Source organism: Poromitra crassiceps (assembly GCF_964638095.1).
Source record: "Poromitra crassiceps genome assembly, chromosome: 1".
NCBI classification, from domain to species: domain Eukaryota; kingdom Metazoa; phylum Chordata; class Actinopteri; order Beryciformes; family Melamphaidae; genus Poromitra; species Poromitra crassiceps.
The window spans coordinates 41,329,449-41,343,753 of NC_139623.1; the positions used below are offsets into that span (position 1 = coordinate 41,329,449).

Genomic DNA, 14,305 nt, shown 5'->3' on the forward strand with positions numbered 1-14,305 from the left:
AGATAGATAGATAGATAGATAGCTATCGATAGATAAATTAGCATATTTCATTTCCCACCCAATTCACCCATTTTCTATCTGAAAGGCAGGAAGTAAGTAACACAGGTGCAAGCAAGACAATAATTAGGGCCCCAGCACTGGATCACCAAATGGATTGGAAGTTGGAAACCCTCAGTGTTCTGCTTCCACCTGTGTTATTTCCTGGCTTTTAGACACAAAATGGGTGAATTGGGTGGGGAGTGAAATAGGCAAATGTTTAGGGTAGAGAGGTTGGTGAAATTTGAAATTGTTTCTCGTCTTAGTTTATTTTATTTTTTTACTTTTTATATGAATCATTGAATGGTTGATCGCATGTCTTTTGAAAGTGTTTATGTATTCAAAGTGTTATGTATTCTGTATGCACAACAGGTCTCTCTTGATGAAGAAATAAATAAAGGACATAAGTGCTGGTCAGCCATAGACAATGTGACATTGCGTTCAGATCATTCCAGCACATCTACAAGAGATGATGTATTTTTGTAGGCTTTATCCAGAAATCGCCGCCATTTGGTTCTTCAGTGGAAATGTCTATGGGGTTTTAGAATGGGGATTTCACTTAAATGCATAAAATAAGGTCTGTGGTTAACAAAAGTTTATGGGAACGCAAATTTGGGTTCAGATAATCTTCACAAACGTGAATAACTTGTATGCCTTTTGAAGTGTTTTATAAAAAATTAGTTTTTTTTTACGCATTTACGTTCCAAAAGTCATAAAAGTTATTCACGTTTGTGAAGATTATCATCAGATTCGCGTTCCCATAAACATTTGTTAACCACAGGCCTCATTTTGTGCATTTAAGCGAAACCCCCATGTTAAATCCCATAGACTTTTCCACTGAAGAACTCGGAGGTGTACTTCCGGACTCATTCCTGCGGCTCTCAATAGAGTTTAATCTGAAACATCCACTGCACGAAAAACCTACTTTCCGGGACTTTGCACAACTGCAAAGAGATCCACTTTGCAGGTCTTTGTGGCACTTTGTGGCAAAGTGGGGGAAAGTACCACATATTGAGTCCCTACTACGCGGTCATTTACTTGCCCGGAAAGCAGGTTTTTCATGCAGTGATCAACAGTAAACATCAGGTTTTGGTGTCCGTTCCTCAGAATCAAAGAACACAGGCTTCTTTCAGGACTTACCATTTTATACACAAGTTCCACAATCATACAGGGATAACTCAGAGAGACCAATTTCAACTTTGACATCAGCTTCAATAGACCAGAATGCAATGCAGCCACAAGACCTGAACTGTTCTGAGGGGCACAACCAGTGGGCTAGCTCGGGGTTTTACAGAGGAAGCTGCGAGTGATCCTGAAAGCTGTAGTTCCTCAAATAGCCACTTGAGGCTGGACCCGGAAGGGAGTCGTTCCCGTTCACCCCCATGTTAAAATGCCCCACTTTGTAACAGTGATTAAGCATGTTTACAGAATGGATTTGGCCTATATAGCTAATTTCACCTTTCATAACAACTGTACAGGGGCCAGATTCTTATATAACTTGCCCGTTTAGAGTCAAATGTTTTGGGGGTGATTGACAGGTCGCCTGTCCAGTGATTGCGGAGCTGCAGCTCTGGAAAATTCCTCGTCTCGCGTGCCATCTCGCGCCGTCTCGCGTGAGCTGCACAAGGACCCCAAGATGGCCACAGGCCACTTCAACCATGGATGTGCTTTAACATGGAAGTCCAAAAAACTACAGTAACAACAATATATATACAGTCAATGGGCACAACTCTCTCACTATTGATATCACTATTGCTACTGCAACTCCTACACATACTGTATAACCTGCCACTGAATGCATCAACTTCAACGGAATTCTGGGAAATGTAGGAAATAACTAACTGAAGTAGATGAGACAAGTTGAAGGAATAACTCCAGGAATCCAATGGATATCACAAATTGATGAGAGCGAACAATGAAAGTGTATTACAGTGTATTTTTCGGTTAAGTGCATGCAGTTTTTTGACAGTGTGCAACTCTCTGTACCACTTCCTTTGGACAGTCTGGCTACAAAGAGTCTACACAGAGTATGTGTAACATTTCAACAGCTTATAACTTGACATTCAACAGAGTACATCATATGACAATTCATGAACATGCCTATGTATTCTCAGAATAATTTAGCTAACAGAATCTGTTCAACATCAACAGACAAAGCGAACAGTTGAATTGTCGAATGTCAAGTCAACTAATAAGTATTGAAATGTTACAAATAGTACTCGGTAGACTCTGTAGGTGGACTATTCCAAATAAAGTGTTACCCAACTCTCTGCTGTAGCTCTAATCTGCAGTCTCCAGTGGCCTGTAAGGTTAGAGGATCAATATGGACTGGAGCCCTGCCTGTGTGCCAACTTGCACAGGAAGCAGTTTCCAAACAGATGTGGTTAAAGGGATACGCCACTTTTTCAGGAGTTTAGCTCCTTTGCTATATCCCCCCCACATAACCAAGGTACACCATGCCTTTACCATCACTGTCCGAGCAGCACGAGTGAGCTACACTCGTGAAGTTAGTAAATATCGCCTTACAATGGAGGCCAATGGTACCCTCGTTCAAAATAACCAAAAACACATCAAATAGCGCCAAAATATATGTTGTGCTTCGGGTACTCACCAAGAGATTAAATATTAATCCAAATGCGGACAAATGGTCTCCAAATGCGGAGAAATTATCTTTTTTTAAGGTAAATAGGTGGCCGGAATCACTTTCTAAACATGACCGCCAGGCATGCGCGACATACAGCACATGCGCTGTGTACAGCGGAAATGCTCTATACATGCAAACAAGGAAGTAACTCGGTGTGGGGATTTATTCCGAAAATTCCCGTAACTATGGATTAATATTTCATCTCGTGGTGAATACCCAAAGTACAACATGTATTTTGGCGCTATTTGATCTGTGTTTTTGGTTATTTTGAATGGGTGTACCATTGGCCTCCATTGTAAGGTGATATTTACTAACTTCACAAGTGTAGCTCACTGTATACTGCTCGGACAGTGACGGTAAAGGCATGGTGTATCTTGGTTATGTGTGTGTGTGTGTGTGGGGGGGGGGGATATGGCAAATGAGCTAAACTCCCGACAAAGCGGCGTATCCCTTTAAGGCTGAGGCATGGGCTGATAAAAGAGCGGCGGAGGTCGAGCTGAAGGTCAAGGGACAATAACTCTTCTGGCGTCTCCTCTTGAGAAGTGTGGCTATTCAAGTGGAGCTGTATGAGCGCGTGATGAGCTGTGAATAAAGGGATAATGGTAACTTGCTTTGTTTGCATGTCGAGGGCATGAAATTAAATGGAAGGGAAAGAACCGTGTTCTCGTGTTATCTGATGCGGATGCCGGCGCTCTCATATCTGCTTCCACTCTCCTGCTCCGAGCAGCTTGTTGGGGCTCCACCATGAAATTGGCACGGCATACAATCAAAACGACAGGATCTGGTCAATACAGTGACATGAGAGGAAGCCTTCTTCACTGAGACACATGGCGAAGCGCAAACGTTACATTGTGAGCGTTGTTGTTTTTTACTACGCCGCTATCGGCACGCCGCCGTGGACGTCAAGAGGAAATCCAGGTCAGTCAGTCAGGAGTGAGACACTTCACTCTACAGGATGAGTCCTAAAACCCAGAAATGAGTTAGCATAGGTTGAGGCGATGTCTCGTCATAGACGCTGGGTTAACTGGCAAAGTTAGAATTTAGCTGATAGCCCAGCCCAGGCAGACACGATCGGGGATTTGACCACCGCAGTAAACGCACATCTGAATAGACGTCTTGTGTTCTGCTCTAGAATCCCCAAAACTGTAGTTGGAGCCGGTTTTACCCCACTCGCGCGCCAGCCGTATAACATTTTGTGGGCGTTCCCACACACGCCGACTGTCTCTATGGGTTTGCTCGTCTCAAAGTCAATGGCTTTTTTTTTATATGTTTTTGGTTAGATACCGTAAATAAGGTATGTGGTTAACAAAACTTTATGATACTTATACTTATGATACTACGTTTTGTTCAGTAAGATAATAAGCACAAATGAACACCACTTTAAGGCGTTTTCTGGCAATCACACTTGGGCTTCAAAAATCTGAAAAGTGGTGTTCATTTGTGCAGATTATCTTGTTGAACAAAACGTCTCTAAGTACCATAAATGTTTGTTAACCACATATCTTATTTCAGGCATAATGTAACCAAAATCCCATTCAAAAAGCCATTAGACTTAGAGATGAGGGAACCCAGCCCCATGCAAACTATTGGGTTGGCCTACAGAAATGTCCTCCCTGCAGCACTCTATAGCTGCGTAAACTCCATCACACACTCTATAGCTGTGTACTGTAAACTCCATCACACACTCTATAGCTGTGTACTGTAAACTCCATCACACACTCTATAGCTGTGTACTGTAAACTCCATCACACACTCTATAGCTGTGTACTGTAAACTCCATCACACACTCTATAGCTGTGTACTGTAAACTCCATCACACACTCTATAGCTGTGTACTGTAAACTCCATCACACACTCTATAGCTGTGTACTGTAAACTCCATCACACACTCTATAGCTGTGTACTGTAAACTCCATCACACACTCTATAGCTGTGTACTGTAAACTCCATCACACGCTCTACAGCTGTGTACTGTAAACGCCATCACACGCTCTACAGCTGTGTACTGTAAACTCCATCACACACACACTACAGCTGTGTACTGTAAACTCCATCACACACACACTACAGCTGTGTACTGTAAACTCCATCACACGCTCTACAGCTGTGTACTGTAAACTCCATCACACGCTCTACAGCTGTGTACTGTAAACTCCATCACACGCTCTACAGCTGTGTACTGTAAACTCCATCACACGCTCTACAGCTGTGTACTGTAAACTCCATCACACACTCTACAGCTGTGTACTGTAAACTCCATCACAGTTTAGATAATTTGAGGAAATCTGCTACACTGAGCACTGAGCAGTATTCAACTTTGCATCTTCACACCTTAACTGTGAATTTCCATACAACTCCAACTCGATTGTTTTTGTGCATTCAGAAACAAGTACTGTATATCTGAGAATATATAGAATATCTGTATTTGGCAAGTCTACTGAGAACTAAGAGCATGTATGTGTTTTATATACCCATGGGGGTCGGGCACCTATTGTGCATGACACTTAAATAAACCAATCAATCAATCTAAGAGCAACTTTTCACTTAATGCATCTTGCACCATAGGTTAGGGCTGGGCGATATATCGAATATACTCGATGTATCGCGGCTTGTGCCACGTGAGATGTAGAAATGACTATATCGCGAACATTCGAGTTTAATTGTCACGCATTGTTTATAACTTAAGCCGCCGGCATGACTCGCTTCACGTTTCCTCTTGTCAGCTCTCCCTCTCCAGGGAGAGCTCTGTCACACTCAAGGGAGGGGGAATCACATGGATACGTCAAACACATCAAACCGCGTCACACACCCGTCCCAGCAACCAACCCAAGCAGCTGGCGAAACATGGCCGCCTCCAGTGTGGCTGTTGACTGTTTCAAATTATAACAAAACAACCACTATTGCAATTTGCAATACATGTCCTGGAAGGTTTCTGAGATTAGGGGAAAGTCTGAGCTGGCGTTACGCTAAACCAAACGTGGGGAGGAGGCAGCGGATTTGTTTGGCGTTAACGTTAGCTGTTGTGATAGGGGCTAACGGGGCTAACGTTAGCTAGCTAGTTGTGGCTACCTAGTTGCAGGCAGCGCTCCACAAGCTTATTGTGACCAAAATCCCCGCATTTAAAGCACTTCATACTCCCAGAGCTGGCGTAAACCATAGAGAACCTCATGCATTACTGATGTCATCAACCTGTGATGACATCATACAGTGATCTAGTATGTCGATAGAACATCCAGGCTCTGCCTTGTGTCTAACTCTGTGATGACATCATACAGTGATCTAGTATGTCGATAGAACATCCAGGCTCTGCCTTGTGTCTAACTCCTCTATCCAAAGCAGTCACCTTACATGATGCAGGACATTCATCTCACCAGGAGAGAGGAGGCAAGAGGGGATATTATCTCAGCTCAACTAGTGCCATGACAGCTGGCTGCAGAGTTCTCGTGAACTCCAGTGTAACAGCCCTCTGTTTTCCCATGCAAACATTATGCTAACCCAAGGTGGGGGGGGGGGGGGGAAGAAACAGACAAATGTAGTACTCTTCCCAGAGTCACAGCAATCTCCTGTCCGCTGCTCCAGGGTGATCACTCTATTCACAAGAAGTGGAGGCTGTTAGTGAAATGACTGCCCCAGCCAGCTGACTTCCACAGGTGTTTGCTTATTCTCAACCTCTATTTACCCATTCATAAGGTGTGTGCGCGTGTGTCCATGCATGTGTGTGTGAGAGAGAGAGAGTGAGAGAGAGAGCAAGGGAGGAGGAAATTGTGTATGTACAGTATGTATGGCAGATGTAGCAATGTGAGAGAAGGATTTAACTGCCCTCAGATGACACAGTGGAACAGAAAACTAGCTGACAACACTATAGGCAAATCCTGCCTGAAAAGATCCTGCCTGAAAAGATTTTTGAAAAGACATATTTTGCTTCCATACCTGGATGCATTTCTGCAAGGGCCATCCTCCCTCCATAGTGTACTGTAGATTCCCTGTCTTCAGCAGGTTTACATTGTGTCATCCTCCCTCCATAGTGTACTGTAGATTCCCTGTCTTCAGCAGGTTTACATTGTGTCATCCTCCCTCCATAGTGTACTGTAGATTCCCTGTCTTCATCAGGTTTACATTGTGTCATCCTCCCTCCATAGTGTACTGTAGATGCCCTGTCTTCATCAGGTTTACATTGTGTCATCCTCCCTCCATAGTGTACTGTAGATTCCCTGTCTTCATCAGGTTTACATTGTGTCATCCTCCCTCCATAGTGTACTGTAGATGCCCTGTCTTCATCAGGTTTACATTGTGTCATCCTCCCTCCATAGTGTACTGTAGATTCCCTGTCTTCATCAGGTTTACATTGTGTCATCCTCCCTCCATAGTGTACTGTAGATGCCCTGTCTTCATCAGGTTTACATTGTGTCATCCTCCCTCCATAATGTATTATAGATTCCCTGTCTTCAGCAGGTTTACATTGTGTCATCCTCCCTCATCAGGTTTACATTGTGTCATCCTCCCTCCATAGTGTACTGTAGATTTCCTGTCTTCAGCAGGTTTACATTGTGTCATCCTCCCTCCATAGTGTATTGTAGATTCCCTGTCTTCAGCAGGTTTACATTGTGTCATCCTCCCTCCATAGTGTATTGTAGATTCCCTGTCTTCAGCAGGTTTACATTGTGTCATCCTCCCTCCATAGTGTACTGTAGATTCCCTGTCTTCAGCAGGTTTGCATTGTGTCATCCTCCCTCCATAGTGTACTGTAGATTCCCTGTCTTCAGCAGGTTTGCATTGTGTCATCCTCCCTCCATAGTGTACTGTAGATTCCCTGTCTTCAGCAGGTTTACATTGTGTCATCCTCCCTCCATAGTGTATTGTAGATTCCCTGTCTTCAGCAGGTTTGCATTGTGTCATCCTCCCTCCATAGTGTACTGTAGATTTCCTGTCTTCAGCAGGTTTACATTGTGTCATCCTCCCTCCATAGTGTACTGTAGATTTCCTGTCTTCAGCAGGTTTGCATTGTGTCATCCTCCCTCCATAGTGTACTGTAGATTTCCTGTCTTCAGCAGGTTTGCATTGTGTCATCCTCCCTCCATAGTGTACTGTAGATTCCCTGTCTTCAGCAGGTTTACATTGTGTCATCCTCCCTCCATAGTGTACTGTAGATTCCCTGTCTTCAGCAGGTTTGCATTGTGTCATCCTCCCTCCATAGTGTATTGTAGATTCCCTGTCTTCAGCAGGTTTCCATTGTGTCATCCTCCCTCCATAGTGTATTGTAGATTCCCTGTCTTCAGCAGGTTTGCATTGTGTCATCCTCCCTCCATAGTGTACTGTAGATTTCCTGTCTTCAGCAGGTTTACATTGTGCCATCCTCCCTCCATAGTGTACTGTAGATTCCCTGTCTTCAGCAGGTTTGCATTGTAGGGATGCACCGATTGCCATTTTCTTGGCCGATTCCGATTTCCGATTTTTGAATAGTCTGACTTGCCGATACCGATTTTTGCCGATTCCGATTTTTTTTTCTAAAAACAACAATTGAAAGCTTACACAAACGTTTTTGTAACTTTGTTTGAAAATTAAGATTCATAGAACAATTCTTACATCTAATGGGGATCCAAATAATCTTATGTTATCTTATCATTTGCATGAAGTAGGACCATCTCACTCAAACACATCTCAAAATAAAAGTGTTCCAGGTTAGGCTACTGGACAGAGCTTTTTTGTGCAAATACAATGAATACAAAAATTAAATTAAATCCAATAGCCTATATCCCACAGCTATCATGCATTTACTTTTCCAAAAGAAAACAGGTGCAACAGAACATCAAAATGATCCATGGACAAGGAGTTTATAGCCTGGCTCCAGACCTCTTGAGTAGAGGGGAAATGAGTTTATGAGTTACAGTAACGATCTTCAGTCTGAATATCAGGCGGAGTTTACACACAGTCCGAAGTTTGGTATGCGTATTTTTATCTGCCATCCGAAAAAATATCGTCACGCACAGAAATCCTTGCACACTTGTGAGTCCGATGCATTTTTATTATTATGCCCGTCGTTCTATTTGCAATACGAAACAAATAGTCTCTCCTGTATCCATGTTACAACATGACTGACAGGCTGAGGCACCAGCGCTGATGTGGAATGGAAAAGGCAGGTCGGGGAATGGTGGACACAATGCTCGCGTTCACCTCGCCAAGTCGGCTGTGCACTGTGGCCGGGTGCAGCAGCACTGCTTCCCGGGTAGAGAGAGCAGAGAGAGGGGGGCCAGTGAGGTGAAGCGAGCCGCTCAGACTTGACTCCAGCCGAGCGGGACTCGGCCGCATCTCTGTCTCCACGGCTTATTTTCGACTTGCATGTGTGACAAACTGCGAGATTTGTCTACTTCACTGACGGTGAAAAAAATCCACAACGAGGAAGGTATGCTGGCGTGTGTGGTGTGGTGGCTGGGTGCCTGTCTCGGTGCTTTGGGGTGCGCGCACGTCATGTGAAAATCGGCTCACAGAATCGGCTATTTAGAGTGACCGGCGCAGATCACCGATCGAGGCCGATCACGTGAAAATCGGCCATTTCCGGTCATGTGCCGATCGATCGGTGCATCCCTATTGCATTGTGTCATCCTCCCTCCATAGTGTATTATAGATTCCCTGTCTTCAGCAGGTTTACATTGTGCCATCCTCCCTCCATAGTGTACTGTAGATTCCCTGTCTTCAGCAGGTTTACATTGTGCCATCCTCCCTCCATAGTGTACTGTAGATTCCCTGTCTTCAGCAGGTTTACATTGTGTCATCCTCCCTCCATAGTGTACTGTAGATTCCCTGTCTTCAGCAGGTTTACATTGTGCCATCCTCCCTCCATAGTGTACTGTAGATTCCCTGTCTTCAGCAGGTTTGCATTGTGTCATCCTCCCTCCATAGTGTACTGTAGATTCCCTGTCTTCAGCAGGTTTGCATTGTGTCATCCTCCCTCCATAGTGTACTGTAGATTCCCTGTCTTCAGCAGGTTTACATTGTGCCATCCTCCCTCCATAGTGTACTGTAGATTCCCTGTCTTCAGCAGGTTTACATTGTGTCATCCTCCCTCCATAGTGTACTGTAGATTCCCTGTCTTCAGCAGGTTTACATTGTGCCATCCTCCCTCCATAGTGTACTGTAGATTCCCTGTCTTCAGCAGGTTTGCATTGTGTCATCCTCCCTCCATAGTGTACTGTAGATTCCCTGTCTTCAGCAGGTTTGCATTGTGTCATCCTCCCTCCATAGTGTATTGTAGATTTCCTGTCTTCAGCAGGTTTGCATTGTGTCATCCTCCCTCCATAGTGTATTGTAGATTTCCTGTCTTCAGCAGGTTTGCATTGTGTCATCCTCCCTCCATAGTGTATTGTAGATTTCCTGTCTTCAGCAGGTTTGCATTGTGTCATCCTCCCTCCATAGTGTATTGTAGATTCCCTGTCTTCAGCAGGTTTACATTGTGTCATCCTCCCTCCATAGTGTACTGTAGATTTCCTGTCTTCAGCAGGTTTGCATTGTGTCATCCTCCCTCCATAGTGTATTGTAGATTCCCTGTCTTCAGCAGGTTTGCATTGTGTCATCCTCCCTCCATAGTGTACTGTAGATTTCCTGTCTTCAGCAGGTTTACATTGTGCCATCCTCCCTCCATAGTGTACTGTAGATTCCCTGTCTTCAGCAGGTTTGCATTGTGTCATCCTCCCTCCATAGTGTATTGTAGATTCCCTGTCTTCAGCAGGTTTGCATTGTGTCATCCTCCCTCCATAGTGTACTGTAGATTTCCTGTCTTCAGCAGGTTTACATTGTGCCATCCTCCCTCCATAGTGTACTGTAGATTCCCTGTCTTCAGCAGGTTTACATTGTGTCATCCTCCCTCCATAGTGTACTGTAGATTCCCTTCCTTCTGCAGGTTTGCATTGCTGCTGACACGATCAGTTGTCAGACGATAGGGGAACTAAGGATGGCATTACAGACAATTAGCTGGGAGATGGCACATAGTGTGATACAATAGTTATGAGAGGGCCCTTATCAGACACAGTGTGGCTCACATCCTGCGAACGCTATTCTCCATGATTAGACTCCATTTAATGGTGCTAAGTTAACATCACCATCGTACAGAGAGTCATCAAAAATAAGAGATATTTCCGTGGGAATAGAGAAAAAGCTATATGGGCTAATGACTAAAAGGATATGGTCGACGATGTTATCAAAACCAAGGAAAGGAGGAGGAAGGGAATGGAAGGAGATTGATTTTCTCTGTACCCCATCAGGGAATGTGGATCTGATGAAAAGCCAAACAAGATAAGGACTTTCCATGCAATGACTCAACACACGCAAATATGAGCTTTCAGATAATCCCCCCCCCCCACCGCCCCCATACACACACAGCCATAGAGAGCCAAAGTGGAACGTCACTTCCTGCTTCAGCACTGTACCAGAGATTTTCATCCGCAATTTATATTCCCATAGACATTTCGTAAAATGAATGGACTGTATATATAATCTGGACATACATCTGGAGTGCTGATTGGGTTTTGATACAAGAAAATTAGGCTTGAAAATCCCGCTTCCTGATCATCGTTGATTGGACTAATGATTAATGCTACACGGAAGTAGGGGTAGAGTGCCCCTAGCGGCTGCCGGGCGAGTGTCCGAATTTGTCTCACAGGCTTGAACTGACTGCCATTTTGTTGTTCGCTTCTGGTTGCTAGCTTGCTAGCTCGCTAGCTGGCTGGTTGCATCGTTGCTATGACTGTAACCGAAATTTGGTGGCGTTAATGTTATAGTGATTAATATAACACAGTGTCGTTTGTTTTTTCAAGGGTTGACCGCCCGAGTACGATAAAGCAGGAGCAGCAAAACACAACAGAGGCACATTGCCCCCTGATCAAAGGATTTGTGAAAATTAACGTTTTAAATGTTGTAACTGTAATACCCATGTGCATGGCTCATTATTTAATTTTCTGTTATCCTGAGATTATAATGGTAACGTTAACATATTACTGTGAGAATATTGCTGATCATCACTCATCAGTTTAACTATGTTCAACCTAGGATATATATTGCAATAACACAAGCCAAATGCTGACCATAGAATGTATATAATGCTGACAGATTTGAGACTTTGAGAGATTTGCTCTATCTATTTTGCTGTATCTGCCAGTGTGCTTTTGTCAATAAACATTGCCAACAAAGATAACATTGTTGTATAGGCTATGTACCTGAATGTACCGCAAATATAGAACGAGCCCATTAGTTCTCTAGTCAGAGCAGGCAGGTTGGATAATAAGATGTGATATAAAGATCGTTGATGTGAAGTGAACCAGCTGACGAGAAGAACGTGAAGATGGAGAACCAACCGACTGCGTCAACTCAACGAATGCTTTATATTTATTGAAATATGGTTATCTGTAACAATTCGGCATACATTACATAGGCTACACCATGCAACATACAGTATATTTGGATATAATTCAAACTTTGAATGTTTCCCACCATGGTGGGCTGGACTGCTGTGAAATGGTTATATTTGTGTCAAGTGTTGCTTGGTGGATTATCTATATACTGTATATGCCTAATTTACCAGAAGACATATTCGTGCAAGATCTTATAGTCCAGTAGGAACGGGGCTCCCCATGCACCCGAAATATATATTTTTCTAACATCGATTTTTGTATTCCTCAAGGTGTCTAATAAACACATTTTGTTGTTACCCCGTTGAAATGTGTCCCATGGGGCATGGTGGTGCAGTGGTAAGCACTGTCGCCTCACAGCTCGAAAGTTCTGGGTTCGATTCCCACCTGGGACGCTGAGATCGCTGAAGGAGTGCGTGCCCGTTCGCATGTCCTTGAGTGCCCGCCGCCCGGGTGGGGTCATCAAAAGGACCTTTCTGTGTGGAGTTTGCATGTTCTCCCCATGCCCCCTGGGGGTTTCCTTCATATAGGAACCTCTTCACCAAAAAGCTGCAATATCCTGGTCGCTGATGTGGTGCCTCCTCTGGTCGTTAGGGGCGCCTGTTCGGAGGGAGGGGAACTCGTTGGAATAGCGTGATCCTCCCACGTGCTATGTCCTACCGGTGAAGCTTCCCCTGTCAGGTGAAAAGAAGAGGCTGGCTACTGCCCATGTCTCGGAGGAAGCATGGAGCCAGTTTCGGCTCTCCCCAGATTGGCAGAGGGTGGAGCAGCAACCAGGATAAATAAATTAAAATTAGCCTGGGGGGGGGAATTAGTGTCCCATGGGCCCGTTTGGCGGCCATCTTTGCGGGCATATTGCAATGTCTGATGAAAATGGATAAGGGTCATAACTTTTGAACTAGACATCATACAGAGACAAATGACACCACTTTTCTGTATGATTCTGGCATGAGGAATTGATTGAGAGGGTTGTTTTCATGATTTTAACAGGTTTGGTATAGTAAATTATATATCCGGAATGGAAATCGTAGCGACATAATTCGTGTACTTTCCCACAACGTTGAAATATGCCGCTCCCACTACGGCTATATTCAGATATTCAGATACAAAATCTGCACAGTGTGCATGCAGCAGCGTTCCTGGGGAGTGCTATACAAACTGCGCCCCTCACTGGCCATTTGAAAGAATGCAATTTCCGCATAGGCTTTAAAAAGAGGGAGGCTGAATTGGGCACTGGTAAAATGCTTATAAAAATAGTTTTACTTGGTCAAAACCAAAACGGTACAGATATATTTAGAAACAGGAAAGACCGCATAACATTTCACTCAGACCAAAACGTAAAAAAATGCGGGTTTAAAGAAAATATTTTTTCCATGTTGTTTTTTATTTTGGTCAGAGTGAAATGTTCTATGGTCTCTCCTGATTCTAAATATAGCTGAACCGTTTGGTTTGACCAAGTAAAACTATTTTATAAGCATTTACAAAATGTCTATGGGAAAATAAATTGCGGAAGAAAATCTCTAGTACAGTGCTGAAGCAGGAAGTGACGTACACTTCGCCTCTCTACTGCTCACCACGTTTGCCAGTTGGAAACGTGACGCATTCGAGTGGCTTTGAGTGGGAAATAAGAACAAAATGATTCCCTGTAACAATGTAAATGCTACACGTGTATTAAGTCCACTAATTCTATTTTCAGGAATACTAGAAAACAAGTGTATTTTTTTTATGACCATGCATTTGTGAAACTATACAAGGTGAACTGAGTGAGTTGGGGGGTCTTGGGGTCATGGACCTGCTCATAGTACACTGAGAACTGTGCAAACTTTCACACATCAAAACTGGAGTTGCAAGTTTTTCAAACAGCAGCAGCATTGATTATCTTGACATCCTCAGGCAAGTGTCCTTGTCTTGAAGGATACAAGCACTGATGTGGAGATTAGCTTTAGACTGATACATCACTTTATATATCTGGCAGATATTGGCCTTTTACTAAAAATCTACCAGTCATGTTGCCTACCTCTAATATGATGGAGGTTCCTCCCTCATTCCCTACCTGCTAGTCCAGGTCAAGACCAACTGACCATCAGGTTGAAATAATGAAACCTTATGGAGCTGTTAACTGACCTAAGCAGTATCAGCCTTCAAAATCACATCAGTATAACTCTGCTGGAATCAGTATCAGCCTTCAAAATCACATCGGGCGATTAAGTTAATGACAATTTGGGTT

General features: G+C 43.8%; 1 protein-coding gene across 1 annotated transcript in view; it reads right to left on the reverse strand.

Annotated features, from left to right (window-relative positions):
- auts2a (activator of transcription and developmental regulator AUTS2 a) overlaps positions 1–14,305 on the reverse strand; it is a gene marked incomplete at its 5' end in the record, with an annotated part of 735,797 nt that overhangs the window by 496,927 nt on the left and 224,565 nt on the right. The gene's annotated exons all lie outside the window — the stretch shown is intronic.